Genomic DNA, 16148 nt, shown 5'->3' with positions numbered 1-16148 from the left:
CTGTATGATAATTTCATCAGATGAATTTTTCATGAAATCAGAGTTGACTTTTTGTACAAGCTGTTGAGGGTCTTGTGTATATCTTTCTGATAATAATTTATTACGTAAATTATCTGTGAGAAAATAGTTGATTTTTTTTTTATATTTTCAATGTGCGATGTTTTGTGTGCCTTAAATAATTGATATTTCAGAATGTTAGGTCACATGTTTCTGTTGGAATGGGTTTGGCTGTTTCTCTTAGTTGAGATTTATTCAGATTTGTTGTTTGTTTTTTTTTTTTTTTTTTATAATAGTAAAAGTTAATAGATTCAAAAACTTTATAAAAAGAATTCAGGTGATAGACTGGTGCTTGTGTGACTCGTACCCCAGACACATTCCTTCCCCCCACCCCACCCCCGTTTCCAAACAATTACATAACTTCACATGCTTTTTCTCACACTTGAGTGTTCAGATTATGTGCCTGTTTTGGTAGGATAAAGTTTGAATATTTTGTCACAGTTTGATATTGTTTTTCAATACAGTCTCTGCAGCTGAAGCTGGCAGGATGCACACAATCAAAAGTAAATTGTGAGGAGGGTTTTGTCATTCTTCCAGTCGTGTTTTTGCACATGTCAGACTTTTAGTTTGTTAACTGTGTATTAAAATTTTTTTTTTTTTTTTAATACTGTCACTATGTGACACATATAGTAAGACAGAGTCCATAATTTTCCCGTAGTCCTTCCCCAGTCATAGAATAATGTCCTTGCATATTTCAGACAGGTTAATGACACCAATTATTTCTACCCTTACTGAGAGAACACAGAACTTAAGGTAGACTGGGTACTTGCCCAGAGGCCTTTCCCAGTCAATTTTACTAAGTAAAAAAAAAAAAAAGCAAAAAGAAAAGAGATATGGCTGGGAAGGTGTTCCATGTCATTGATCTTCCACATCTCCTCCTCTAGGAAATGTTCTGTTTTCTGGCACACGGCTTTCATTTCATCAAACACTGGTTTTTCTGATGATGAGCAAAAACACGGTTTAGATCAATACATGTAAGTACTGTCAACCCCCCACCACCCCCACCCCTCCTCCCCTTCCCTCAAATTTGTTCCATTCTGTTGTTGTTCAGCAGGAATCATACGTGAGCCATGAAGGCTTTGCCTCTTGTTGGCTTTGTAGTCACAGCTTGTGTCGCATCTGCTGTGTCCTAGACACGTTTATGAAGATGTTCTGAAATTATGTTGTGAAGATGATAGTTATGTTTTTAGTGGGATCTGAGACTTTTGGGGTTCCTCCCCGCCTTGAGTTATTCAGCTCTGTTGGCTCCAGGTCTGTCAGTTCACGCAGATCAAGAATATGGCTAGTTGGTTGAATGTGCAATTACTTTGTATTTTCTACACTATGGCTAGTCAGCTTCGACGTTGAAAAAGTTTGCACTTTCTAAATTGTTTCTGTAAAAAAAAAAAAAAAAAAAAAGTGCTAGTCTTAGAGCGAAGTGTGATGCATTGTCTGTGAACTCAGTGAGAATCGCTGGATTTGAGTGCTAGAAGTTGTCTGATCTTTACTCTTTTTCTCTTGAGGAATTTACTCAGCCAAAATTATCTTTATATTGTTTCCGAAGTTGTTGAACAGACGTTTTAATTTGCCTTCACAATGAGACTTTGCAGTCTTCAAGGGACTCACCTCAGTGTCCTTGTGATGTAAGAAAAAAAGGTGGATATGGTTTAAGATTATGACTTGAATGGATAACACCTTAGAATTTGGTGTGTGTGTGCGTGTGCGTGTGCGTGTGTGTGATGAATTGCTGGTCTTCAAGAATGACGAAAAAAATATTGTGATGCCGTGAGGTATGCAGGCCACAAGTTCTGCAGTGTTTTCATTCAACAGTTGAGTGATATACGCATGTTATTACTGTTTCGGGAATGACTTCTTGTCCCACTTTTTGATCCCTACTTCCCCACTCCCACCCCCACCATGCTCTGCAGCCCCCTCGTACCCCCACTCTCCATCTAACTCATGTAATATTTTACAGTCAGAAGTGCTTTCATTTGAACGCTTTCATGACACTGCTACGTCACTTCTGTTTTGAACACCACTTTTGTATTTTTCTCGTTTAATACCAGTTGGATTGTATTTGATGTGCGTTACTGGACAAGTGCAATTTCTTCATCTTGATGGTGCTTTTCCCACCATAGATTCCTTTCTAAGGATTTTGAAGATAATGTTTTTTTCTCTGCCTAGTCTGTTTGTCTGTTGCAATATGGTCCCTTCTCTTTTTCTTTTTTTATTTGTGATGACGATTGTGAAAATACTTACTGCTAGAACTAAGCTTGCTGTTAGTATTTGCCTTTCTTGAATGTTAGTTAAGTTTTCATGTTTGTTATGCAAATGAAAAAAAAAATGTTACAAAAGCAGTAGAAGAATATCCATTTCACAAGCAAGTGATTATTTCATGTTCTGGGACAGCAGTAATATTGACAGCAACACAAAACATAAAACTGTTCAGAGAAGTTTTCTGTCCATCTTCACAAATGGTAAATTTGGTATGCTTCAGTACAGATGGCCTTATATTTTCATTGTTTGATATTTATTAAAAAAAATAAATAAATAAAAGCTTTGGTGCTTACTTTCACTAACTAAACATCAAACTTTGCCGTAAAAGACAAATTGCTTGGGATTTTCAAAACCCTTTTTGGAACCGAATGGGAAGTCACAGACAGTATTTTATCGTGCAAGATCCCCAAAGGTGTTGGTGCTTAGGTTCAAAGGTGACAGAGGAACAATGCTGTGCTTGGAATTTTCAGAACAAGGAGTTGATTCAAAGATTGTCTTTTCTTTTAATGTATTTTTAGAACTTCAGGATTATAATTGTTAAATGTTTTCAAAACCTGTCAGATGTTTTTGGGTTTTTTTAATCATACCGTCAGCCCTACAACATGCTTGTCAAATGCTTTCAAGAATTATTGACATGACAGGTATCTGTGAAAAGTGGACATTTTGCAGTAGAGTATGGTGGTGGTTTATCTTTCTTTAAAAAAATATTATTTTATTTTAATTTAGGCATCAGTGGAACATAATATCCCCAAAAGTATTGCATCTCATTTGCCAAAATGGTGATTGTGCAAAGGAATATGACCTTTTCTTTGGGTATTTTTCAAAAACTCCAGGCATCTTCTTAACATAGGAACCAACTCGTAGTAATTTTGTTGTTGTTGTTGTTGTTTATTTGCCTGCTCACCTAACCCCCTTCACAGTTAGCAGTACTGCTCAGTCACAGGCATCATGAACAGGACATTATAAACACATGTGTGACTTGTCTGCTTGCTCTGGATTTTATGTTTTTACAAATATTGAATGTAAGATTCTGCTCACGTTAGGCTGGCTGGTCAGAGCTTCAGACTGTCTGTCGACTGAAGTTCATCGCTGAATGCTGCTCTGCAGTTAAGATCTGTGTAGTGCCATTGTCACCTGTTGATCTGTAATCATGTATTGCATTCCAGCCTGTAGCCTTCTCATTCCACTAGTTCCTGTTTTTCTCTCTTTTTTTTTTTTTTTTTTTTTTTTGTACTTATGAGCCTGGGATGCAAAGAATCTGCTTTTCATGTTGAGAGTTAATTCCAGTGACTGGTTTTAACACCACTTTGATATTGGGGTGGGGGATAAGAACTGGAATATTATGCAAAAAAAAAAAAAAAAAAAAATTTTTAGCTTGTTTTCTTTTATGCAAATTTAGTCCAGGAAAAAATGAAAAGAAGAATCTTACCCCTCCCCCCCCCCACCCCTCCAGCCCCCCTTTTCCTCCCCTTTTTTCTATCTTGGGAACTTGTCTGAAATATTACATTTGGGAAATTTGTGGATATTGTTTTCTAGATTGAAATTTGTAGATGCTATAATCAGGAATATTTTGTAAATCAGTGGGTTAGAAAATCTGTATGCCATAGATGTAACTGTGTTTCTGAAAAATGAGAAATTCAGCAGTGTTTAAAGCTATTAAAACTTTTTTTTTCTTCTTTGAATGATTCACTTTCTGGTATCCCCAGTAGTATCTTTCTTCTTCTCCTTCTTCTCCTTCTTCTTTTTTTTTTTTTTCAAATGAAGAAAATTGCTCTCATTGTTATTGTCACATAAAAATTATGCTTATTCATATGCATTAATTATTTTTCGTTTGAATTGGTGGGTTAGATGGTTGCTTGCTTTGTAACTTTTTTTTTCTTTGATTTTGTTGGTTCTTAAGGGTACATTGGCCTTATTTTCTTTCATCTGTGAAGATATTTGAGTGCAACTTGTATTATCAGTTCATTATATTGGTTCTTGAAGGGTACATGTTTTTGTCCTTGTCACTCAGTTAAGATGGTTTGCTTGTGGTTTTATATTTCCCTTGGATGTATTCATTCTTTAAAAGGTACCTGTTTTTGGTTGTTTTTGTTCCTTCACGCAAGGACAGAGAAAAATAACTCTGCATTCTCTTCTCATTTTTTCTTTAGTTTTATACATTCTTACGGCCTTGAAGCTGCCTTCGTGATTAACCTGGCAGCAGCATGAATTGAATGATTTCATTCGATTTCATTTGATTTCATTTCTTTGACCTCACTTACAATATTTGTACATAGATATAATGATGTATGGGGGGAAAATGCTTGCAGATTTGTGTTTCCTTTAATTGAGTTGATCCAAAGTCAGATCACCCTGCCCTGAACCAGTTGTCATAATGTAGCATTTTTATCTCATTTCAGAATGAGAGCTAAACTACTTCTTTTTCAAAGTCACTTTGGCCTTCTCGTGTGCAATTAAAACCACAATAAGTCCCAAGGCTGGTTGGCACTAGTAATCTTAGCAACGCTAAGTGTGCTTAGCATTAAGAGTGTTCCTAAGTTTATGGAATTGCTGTAAGAGTTGAGAAACGCTGAGCTTGCTTTCATGCAACCCAGCCCAGATGTTGATATCGTAAACTGCATGGTATTAAATCATCATTAACAAATACAGTGAGGCATGGCATTGCTGTGCTGGGCAGTTTTGTGAAACCTTTTAGATAGCTTTTTCTGAGACACAGACACAAAACCCTGTTACATTTGGGTGTGTGTGGGCGGGGAGGGGGAGGGGGGGAATGTTTAAAAAAAAAAAATTTTGTTAAGTTATCCTGATATGGCCCTGTGTGTTCAGCTGGGCTATTGGCAACACTGTCAAACATCAGACAAGGACACACACACATTACACTTATGCTTTCTTTTGTTGTTGAAGAGGATTTTGAAGTCCATCGAAAAAATGGAGCGTTTCAGTTGATCGGTGTGTGTCAATCACAATGTACATCAGGCCACAGAGTGCTAAACAATCCACAAGGTGCTCTCGTAGCTTTGTTACATCAATTTTAAGTCTTTGATTTTCAGCTCCCTGTTTCAAAATCTGGCAGATGCCAAATACTGTTTAAACTGTTCAGTATTTGATCTGAGTTTAAACACATTTAACATCATCGAATAGTGTTTTATTCTGTTAATTGTTTGAGCAGATGAAACAGCTTGACTTTGTGACTCTCGTTTGAAAAAGATCGTCTTATCATCAGATGTTCGATAATGTGTATAGTGCATCCGTAAGAAAAACAAAGGAAAGTGAAGATTTTTGTCGTTGTCTTTTTCTTTTAAAATTATTGCTGTTGACTGTATCCTTGGGAGTTTCCTATAGAGGAGACTGTGTATGAGTTTTTAAGATGGTTCATGTGTGTGTGCATGCGTGTATTTGCAATACTGCTTTCCTGCTTGCTTGAAAGTTTCTCTATGATATATTGTTTCTGACATGCGGGTTTTTATATGCAGTGATTGTTTTGAAGCTGCTTCTCTGTTTGCTTTTATTTTTGTCGGGAGACATTTTGGTGTAATATACATATATATATATATATATATGTATACATATATTTATTTATATATACTATTTTCCTTCTTGGAACTGGTAATTCCCTAGTCAAACCTTTTGATGCTAAAAAGCACCAGGAAATATTTGTATTTTATTATATTTAATCCTTTTTAAATATAGAATATTATTCTCTTCCTTTTTTCTCCCCCAAAAATGGGCAGAGGAAGCAGGAATAATTCATGTCTACCCACGCCACCAGTGTGTTACATGTGTATTGGAAAAAAAACCACCAAAGTAATACCAGCATGAAAGCTTTCTCCCCTCACCCTTACTGTGTTCTTTGTTTAATTTTGTTTTGCTTTGTTTTGAAATTTTATCCTCTTATTATTTTCCTAACAACAAGTCAAAGTTATGAATCAGATGCAAATTTAAACACTGATGACTGGATTAGTTTTTTTATAAAGATAAAGCATGAAGTTGCACGATTATGTTGGTTTAATCAAACAGTCTGTAAAGTCCTCTGTGCCATCATGTTTGAAATCAGAGTTCATACTCTACTCCCTTCAGAGAGTGTTGAGTATAGAGTATGTCACAATCTACACATTATACCAGTGATATCTGATGGAGTGGCAAACTGTGTCAGATGGGTTTTTTTTTTTTTCAACTTATCTATTTTAAATTGTTTTTTTCCAGGTTATTTATTAAGTAGAGTGATGCATAAGATTGGTTCCTTGATTTAAAAAAATCTAAAACAACAAGAACAGAATCTGATGACAACAAATTAACAGAACAAGTAAGCCATATCTTGATTTTTGATAAAGAACTCTGCAGGTTGTTAACAAAACAAGACATCAGATCATACTGGTGGTACCTTATATCAATTGAGGTTCTTTGCCAACATCAGGATTTTCGAAGCATGAACTAAAAACTGAACGGCAGTAAGAAGGACATTCGCATATCTTGAGTTAAAGGGGCCAGGCCTAAATGTCTGTGTCATTCACCAGGGTCAGTGGTCCTGAAACAGTTGACGTTTGATCACAAACAATGTGTGAACCCTGGTGCCAGCGATGTTGTCAGGAGCTGAAGTCTGATCATTCATGTCTGGCAGAGTATACTTGCCCTGTTTCAGTGACATACGCTACTACTGCCACTGCTCTGACGATGTCTGTCTGCTGAAAACATTGAAAATGAGAAGATGAGGTGTCTTTTTTGCATCATTGTTCTTTTTTTTTTCTAAAGAATAGATAACTTTGTTGTTTGTAAATTTAGAAAATGAAAAAAGAAAACGACAGAGAAGAAGGAAAAATGCTCCTTATGGCATTACATTGACTGAATGCTTAACAACTCATAAGTGAGCTTCAAACAGTTGTTTTTGTTGTTGTTGTTTTCTTGTTGTTTTAATACCCATACAAACAGGCAAAGGGTGTGATGACTCTACAAAAAGAACAGTTATGGTGTTGTTTGATAGGTGACATTTTTCCTTGGACTTTGTCCAGGATTGGTCTTGAATATTGTCACGAGTTACATTCTTTCAGGAAAGCCAGTGTGATGCGTCTTTTTTTTGTTTGTTTTGTTTTGTTTTTGATTGCCTGATAACTGTGCTTCCTTCCTCCTCTAAAACCAATGTACAGTTTATTTCAGGTGGCCAGCTGGGGTTGTTTTTTTTTTTTTTCATTTTATTTCATTTTATTTTTGTGTCTGTTTGATTTTTTAAAATTCTTTCTAATGATCAGGCGCCTCAAAACATTTTATATATATATTAAAATCCACTGTGGATTTTTTTTTTTTTTTTTAATATACATATATATTTTAATCATGTTGCTGTTTACACTTGTTTACACTGTACATGTGTCTGTGGTGTGCTGGCTTTGTAAACATTCGGGAACCTTTTCTTCTTTAATTTATTGTTGAGAAAAAGTATGTCTATGTATGCATATATATATATGTATGTATGTATGTATGTTTGTTTTTTTTGTTGGTTTTTTTTGCATGAGAAGTTGGAGTGTATAAAAACTATACTGATCTGGTTGTGTCCCAAAGTCTCTTTCACAGCGATGCTACAAATTTGCTTTTATCATCTTGGATGCATTTTCCCTTGCATGTGGCCTGTACCTTGTCATGAAAAAAAACCAACCACCCCAAAACCCAAATCATATAATTAGAATTATAATTTTCAGAATAATAATAATAATGATGATGATAATGATTTACTTTGCCACACTGTTCGACTCAGCATGTATCATTTTCTGATTGATGACAAGTTTCTCTTGCAGTTGGAATGGTTCTCGCACTATGATTTTTTTTTTTTTTTTCCACATGGCCACATTTCCACTTTAGTAGTTTTTATGGTAGGCAGTATGTGTGAAGTCTCTTTGAAGGCGCATACATGTGTGTGCATTGCTTGGTAATCATTGTTATGCTCCGTAACAGTGATTATGATGTGATGCCTATGATACAGCCCTGTGTGTGTGGATGTCTAGACGTAATAAGAAGCAATGTCAAATGTGCATTTGCTATCACCTGTCAGTCTGTGAGCATGACTGGGGCTCTTTCGGTAGCATGCATGGTATCCCCACCTTATGGAAATTCTGCGCTGGAAAGTCCCTCTTTTTTATCGGTCATTTTGCATCTGGCATTTTCCTTTTTCTTTCTGTCGTTTCTTTCGTTCTTATTTTCTGCCTTGCTGGTCCAGTTACCTTTGCTTTTTTCTTCTAGGAAGCTTGAAACAAATATATATATGTATTTGTGTTCGTATATTTATATATATATATATATATATATTTCTTATATAATTTTTGTATAATGTATGATTGTTTATGTTCAGGTTAGTTCTTTTAGTCCTCTGGTGAATCATTGTTGGAATGGTCAGATGCATGTCCCAGGTTTTTGTGTTTGAACATTATTGTACTGGTGCCTAATTTTCATTTCCAAGTTAAAGAAAAATAATTTTAAAAAATCTGCTCCTACAGGGCTTGATATTTACTCCAGTTTTCCAGCCCAGCTAAGCCCTGTATGGACGACTGGGTTTTAGGAAACAAAGATCAGTCTTTGTTGTAGTACTGAACAGCTTACACAAATTGTGTACATTTTATATATATATATTATTGTTGTGAAATCTGTTCTGTTATCTGGTCAGTAGAAAACAGTACATTTTTTATACATATTTATTTATTTATTTATTTTCTAAACATTTTCAGACATCTAAGGCTCAAGCATAGTTTTCTAAAATGGCTGCTGAAAATAAAGCTAATGGCTTAGTTTTCAATGAGTTCCACGTGAAGTTCTGCTCAAAGTTTTAAGTTATAACTCTACTCAGTACATGTTTACTGCTCGCCTTACTCAAGTGTCATTGCTGTAAGGATGTGGCAACTGAAATTGTACAGAGTTGTAATGTTTGCTTCAGCCTTGAAATAATATAATCATAATTATCGATAATAAAGATACAGTATATATATATAGCTCTGAAATTGTACAGAGTTGTAATGTTTGCTTCAGTCCTGAAATGATAATATGATAATATAAATACAGTGATTATATAGTTCTGAATATTGTGGAGAGACAAATGAAAGTGCTCACACACCAGTCATTGCACTCATACACAGCTCTGATCCAGAGGAATGGAAGACAAAATGTATTTGTCTATACATAACCATAGAAATGTAGAGAAACTGCAGACCGGGAAGAGTGAGGGAAGGGGGACTAAGGGAGAGAGGGGATGAGGTAATGGGCTATTTTTAGGGCTGTTTTCAGTTTTTAACTCTCTCCGTACGAATGTCGAAAGAGACGATGTTAACAGCGTTTCACCCCAATTACCATCATCAAATTATTGCAAGCGGAAGGCTCTTATACTGAAGAGGTGAATGTTGACAAAGAATACCACAATTCTGACGACGGAAGCTAAAGGTTGGGTCATTGAGACACCCACTGGACATCCGAGGGGTCTGTGTAGAGGAGAAGAGAGGACGGGCCGTACTGAGTGAGTTAAGGCTACACACTTGAAAAGAGCTGAGTGCAGCAATCGATTTGAGGAAGCAGAAGAGAGGCAGCTCAATCCAAGCGTAAGGTCCAGACACAGAAAGAACAACTGAAGTGACTTCCAAAATTATGTGCGAGTGGTCAGACATTAAAACTGCATGGGAAAGGTGAGATGAAGCAACTGGGTGATGTCAGCATGGGACTGTGAAAGTACAACGGTTGTCGTGTTCGTTCACCTCGGTTGCTGTAATGACAGTATTGTCAGTTTTATTGGTGCTTGTATACGTTCCTCCTAAAAGTGTACTTCAGCAAGGCATTTGTGATGGGAGGGTGCTGAAGGTGAAATTGAGAAGACTTGAGGCCAAGTGGTGTTAACGTAGGTGCTGTGTTGTGCTAGTCATGATTGTGAGTCAGGGAGATGAGGAATGTCTGCTGGATAGTGCTGTTTTCTGGATCTTGTGTTTCTTTCTTTTCCTGGAACCAGTATGCTATATGCTCTAGTCATTTAGTGGTGATGTTTGTATATGGGACTGTTCTGCTTATGTTGTAGCTTTGGGGATAAATGAAATACACAGCATGCACATGCCTGTATGCTTTGCTGCTTGGGGTTGCCCATTGGGTTACTTTAAAAAGTGAGCCTCTGTAATGGTATTTAGTCACCTGAAATATGTCAAGGACGATCAGATTAACATGGAGCTCTGAGCAGATGTCAAACTTTTCTTTTTTTCTTGCTTGCTTTCTTCAGATCATGGATTCCATTAGCGAAAAAAAAAAAAAAAAAAAAAAAAAAAAAAGCCAAGAACTGAACTACCAGAATTATAGCCGGTGACAGAATGCTATATCTACATAGCAGAAACTGGGAGAAAAAAATTTCAAGCTGACTGATGTTTGGATTCCTCTCTGTGTAAACAAAGCAGGTCTGTTCAATAACAGTGATTTAACTTTGTGTCTTTGTGACCATCCTCTGTGTGTGCGTGTGTGTGTGTGTGTGTGTGCGCGTGCATGCATGTGTGTGTGTGTGTGTTGGATTTTGTGCAAGTAGTACTCAAACTTGCCATAATAACTGAGGTTGATGATCAGACCTGTTGGCCTGTCCTCTCCAAGAAGATGTAGCACAAGGATGATGGTCGTAGATATTTGGGAAACGCTTCCTTTTTTTCTTCTGAGACGGTTGTTGTGCTGAGTTTGTAAATACAGGACTTTGACTTTCTAATGCGATTTCTTACTTCGCTTTTGAAAAGCAAGCAGGTGTTGACATCTGATCTCGATCAGAATCAGGCTGACTGTAGTTTCTCAATCCGAATGTTTAGAGGAGCAGGATAGGGAGATCTTGCCAGTTGTCCTGAAAAGTAATATGATGATTAAAGAGATGCATTTTTGTCCATTTTTTATTTTTCTGGTGAGAGGCTGGTGGAAGATATCACCAGATAAACATTTTGTTTTTGAATAAAGGGGTTAAAAAAAAGATATTATCTTTGTGGGTGGTAGTTTTGGTCTTGTATAAAGAACAGGTCAGAACATTTTCTGTGACATGGACTTTACATCTTTCTGAAATATATATTGGAAATCTTACAAAACAGAGGATTTTTTTAAAATTTTATTATTATTATTATTTTTAACTTCATTTCTTTGTGTATTTAGATGTGGAGAGAATGTTGAAAGCGGGCATTTTGGGGTTTTTTGTTTTGTTCAATATTTATGTCCCTTTTTCCCCCCTTCCCAGTTTTCCTCATAATGCATTTAGTTACTGTGTTCCTGTTTGCTGGCATGCAGTTTTCAGCAGTCTCACTTTTGCTGGTTAGGTTTTGGAACGGCCCTGTGTGGTCAGCTGATCTGTCAGCAACAACGATAGTAATAACAATAATGGTTATAATAATAATGATGATGATAGTTATAATGATGAAATTACTAATTCTACTACTAATGGTAATAATAATAGTAATAGTTATAATAATGATAATGAAGATACTACTTTTACTGCTGATATTATTACTACTAATAAGGGTATTTTTAGGGTACTGTAAGCTGAACTAATATATGAGTGGGACTTTCGAAATAAGTGTTCATTGGTGCTCAAGCAGTGGTAAAGTATTCTTAGCAGTTCCTTAAGTTTTTTTGTTGTTTTTTATCTTTTAGAAACTTTTGGTTGTTTGAAATATAAGAATACCCGAAAAAGAAAAGAATATTGCAAATCTGATAGAAGCTGCTATTCATTGCCAAACACTGTTGAATGCCAGTGACCAGTTGCTGAATACTGGTATGTTGGTGTTATGGTACGACTCGGACTATATTTTGATATTCCTTGCAGAATTTTTTGTTGTGTTTAGTTATTTAGAATTTGTTTTAACTTGTTTATTTCTCATTCTATATGTTGATGTGCTTGGCACTCTCTGTCTTTTTTGATAAGATTGCAGGAGTGGTTTCTTTTGAATGGATGTATCATGTGTAAACAAAACTTATTATTTGTCATGTATAAAAAAAAAGAAATATTTTAACATAGTTTGATGTAATATTTCTGCCCCCAACCACCAGAGTGTATACATCTACTGCATGCACACACACACACACGCACGCGCGCACACACACACACACACACAGAGAGTCACCAATATATTGCCTGCACCATCCATCGGGTATACCACACAACACATATAATGAAGTTTGTTATTCATGTATGAGCACTGTTGTTGGAGCTGTTGATGGTAAAGTACTACAGACAACTGTTTGGTAAGGCTGTACCACTTACGGTACCCAGCACTGTTTTTGATTAATAGGTTGTTACACTCTAGACAGTTCCCCCCCAAAAAAAAAAAAGTTGAGAGAGACGAGACATTTTGGAATACAGCTGTGATAAACACAGTACTGTACAGCTGACCGGTTCTTCCATGACTGAGATGTACCATTACCTGGAAACATGTTGAACATTTCCCATACTTGTTTCAGCGACTGTTGTGTTTTGCTGTTAAAAGAATAGAATAGAATATGTCTTTATCACCAAGTGTACCAGGGTCACAAGGAATATTGGTGGGGATAGTACATAACAAGATACGAACATAAATTGAAAATCATACACAAACACAGATACAGTAGAAATTAGGATACATACAAGTGCATATCAATATAAAAACTTACACACATGCACGCACACACACACACGTTTTGAACAAAAGCTGCATATTACATGTGCATGGGGCTGATGACTAGATCTTTCGGTAGATGGTTGTTGGTTGCACAATTCTATTTAACACACTGTTACTGTTAGCATTAGCATCCGTGTATTTTTTAAGAAAAAAACAGAAAACAAACAATCCCCCAACCCCCGGCACCCCCACCCCACCCCCCAAAAATAAAAATCAGCTGCTTTTTTTTTTGTGTTGCTGTCTATGCAAGTGAGGTGACTGAGTGACTGCTTTGTTCCTGGTCGTTTCATATTCACCTTTTGTATGTTGACTTCAGAACTTTCTCTTCATCGTGTATACTGTAAAATGCAGAAAATTTTCAACTTGAATAAATCTTGAAATAGAAGAGTAGTGTTTGTTGTATGTGCATGTGTGTGTGTGTGTGGACTGGTGTGCGTTTTTCCATGAGTATATAATGTATAATTATGATATCACAGATGTAAGGAGGATGGTCCCAGAATGGTTAAGATGCTTACAGTATCTATGAGGGTCTGGGTTCAGTTCCTGGTCTTGTCATTTCTTGCAAGTTTGACTCGAAAATCAGAGTGTCTAGTCGTTTGGATAAGATTATAAACCTTGGTCATGTGTGCAGCATGCACTTTGTGCACTGAGAAAGAACCCACAGGAGCAAAAGGGTTCTTCTCTGGCAAAGTTCTGCTGAAAAAATCCACTCTGATAGGTATGCAAATATATATGCTTGCACTCAAGGTTTGACTAGGCACACTGGGTTTGGTTATGCTTAGCAAATGTGGTTTAGCATATATGGATTTGTCAAACAGCAGTAAAAGTCACCTTGAGAAAGTGAAACAATTTTTATTTGCCAAGTAACCCAGGCTTATCACACGGACACATGCACGCACACAAACACACACAAACATGTTAACACACTCCAGAGTATTTACATAATGATATGCACACACATCTGCAAATGGAAAATAAAATCCTGTTTTGAGATGCAGCAGTCCTTAACTCTTTCCATACGAACGGCGAAAGAGACGACGTTAACAGCGTTTCACCCCAATTACCATCACCAAAATATTGCAAGCGGAAGGCTCTTATACTGAAGAGGTGAATGTTACAAAGAATACCACAATTCTGACGACGGAAGCTAAAGGCTGGGTCATTCAGACACCCACTGGACATCCGAGGGGTCTGTGTAGAGGAGAAGAGAGGACTGGCCGTACTGAGTGAGTTAAAAGATGTGTATGGACATTGACACACGGGCCTGTGCTGTCAGCTGGACTATGAGCAACAATGTCAAACGGACGTGGATTGCCACAAAAAAACACTTGACCAGGTGAGCAGTCAGAATCTGTGGATCCCCAATTCATAATCTGTCACCAGTTTCTGATCTGCTGGAGTGACCCTGCCCCCTACTCCTCCCCTGTCCCCTTCTGATCATGAATTAAAAACTGATCAAAGGTCGACGTCACAATTGTGTGGGGATTAGCAAAACGTGTTATGGAAATAATACTCTGTCCTGAAACCAGTTGCATTGCTTGGTTCTAACTTTTTGACAGTTACACTTGACTAAATGCCCACCTGACCGAACAAGCTGCATTTACATTGCCAGTGGGCTGAACACACTTCGTAGATGGGTTTTGCACAATACTAGTTTCACGTCGAGCAATGCATCGTGTTTTTGAACAAACAGAACAAATCAATCCCAACCCGTGCGCTACAAATATGAAAAACAGGTCTATTGGTTTCAATTCTGAACATTCCGGTTTTCCTTTACCTTGAGTGCCAGCTGTCTTTCAGGTTTAATACATGTAAAAGCAGAAGTTTCAACTGAAACAATTAAATGCAAAAGAGGTTTGTTGTAGTGCATAAGGGGTTGTGTGATTATTTGAATTTTTATGAATAATAATGAAATAATGCAGCAACACAGAGAAGGAGAACCAAATTAAGAGTTGAGTTTATTGAAGGCCTTGATTCATCCTTTCTGTTAAGTTGACACAAAACAGTGTTAGCGATAAGATTAAAACCGCTCATGCGTGCACAGGGCCACTGAGAATGAAACCACAGCAACAAAGAGGGTTCTTCATTCAGGCAAATATTGCTGAAAATCCACTTGATATACCAAAATAGCATGCCCTAAGGCTTGACAGCGCAACCTAAGATCGGTCTCAGCAAGCAAGAAACTGGTTCAACTGATGCCATTTGATTTGTCACACAGCTGGAAAATCCCTGAAAAAGTGCAAACGATGTTGATGCTGCAAGTAACCAGGTATCACAAGGGCCAAATCGCCACAACCCAAAACATCACACTCCAAGCTATTTACATATGATATGCCTCCCCTGACAACATGCGAAAAAGAAAAGCCCGCTTTGAGAATTGATCTTCATACAAGTGCGAAAACCACGGTATCACTCCCAATTCCATCACAAATACTGCCACAAGGGCCTCTAATGAGAGTGAACTGTTAGAACACAACACCGAGAACAAAAGCCCTTCAGCACACCACTGGACACGAGGGCTTGTTAAGGAGAAAGAATGGCCAACTGGTGACTTAAAGTTGTTGACAGACACCGATGTCCACTGGACTGTGCACAAGTCCAAACGGCACGTCGATTGCTCAAAAAAACTTGCCCAGTGCCATCCAATTGATCCCCTCCTCCTAACCACCCATTCGATCTGCGAATCACCCCCTCGCCCCCCCCCTCCCGCCCCTCTAGTCTGAATTAAGAGCTGAGCAAGTCGACGCGAACTACACTGGTGGCATTAGCAAAAAAGGAGTATAGAAGAAAGATACTCTGTCTGAATTGTTTTTTTTCCAACTTTGACAGTGCATCTACAAACCTCCCAGACCAACTACGCCATTGGTACAGTTGGTACTACAAAGTAGACGAGAGTAGAATACTACCTCTTGTGAGAAGACAACATTCCTACCATAGCCAAGATTAGCCAAAGTGTACGTTTGAGTTCAATTCCTGAGCTCCTGGTTTTCTTTCCTAAGACCACGGTCTTGGTTGAAGGTTTTAATTTTAGACACCAGTTCAACGTGGGCAGAACGTAATGTATACAACGTTCCAAAAGAGGCCAATAAAGGTCGGTTTCGGTGGTATTATTAAACTTTTTACATACAAATGCAAAAAACGCAGCAACAGCAACAAAGACAACAAAAAGTGGGGCAAAGCCAGCCCACCAGCCAGACAGCAACCCACATT

The sequence above is a fragment of the Babylonia areolata genome, chromosome 2 (genome assembly GCF_041734735.1).
Source record: "Babylonia areolata isolate BAREFJ2019XMU chromosome 2, ASM4173473v1, whole genome shotgun sequence".
Taxonomy (NCBI): domain Eukaryota; kingdom Metazoa; phylum Mollusca; class Gastropoda; order Neogastropoda; family Buccinidae; genus Babylonia; species Babylonia areolata.
This window is presented reverse-complemented; position numbering follows the sequence as displayed.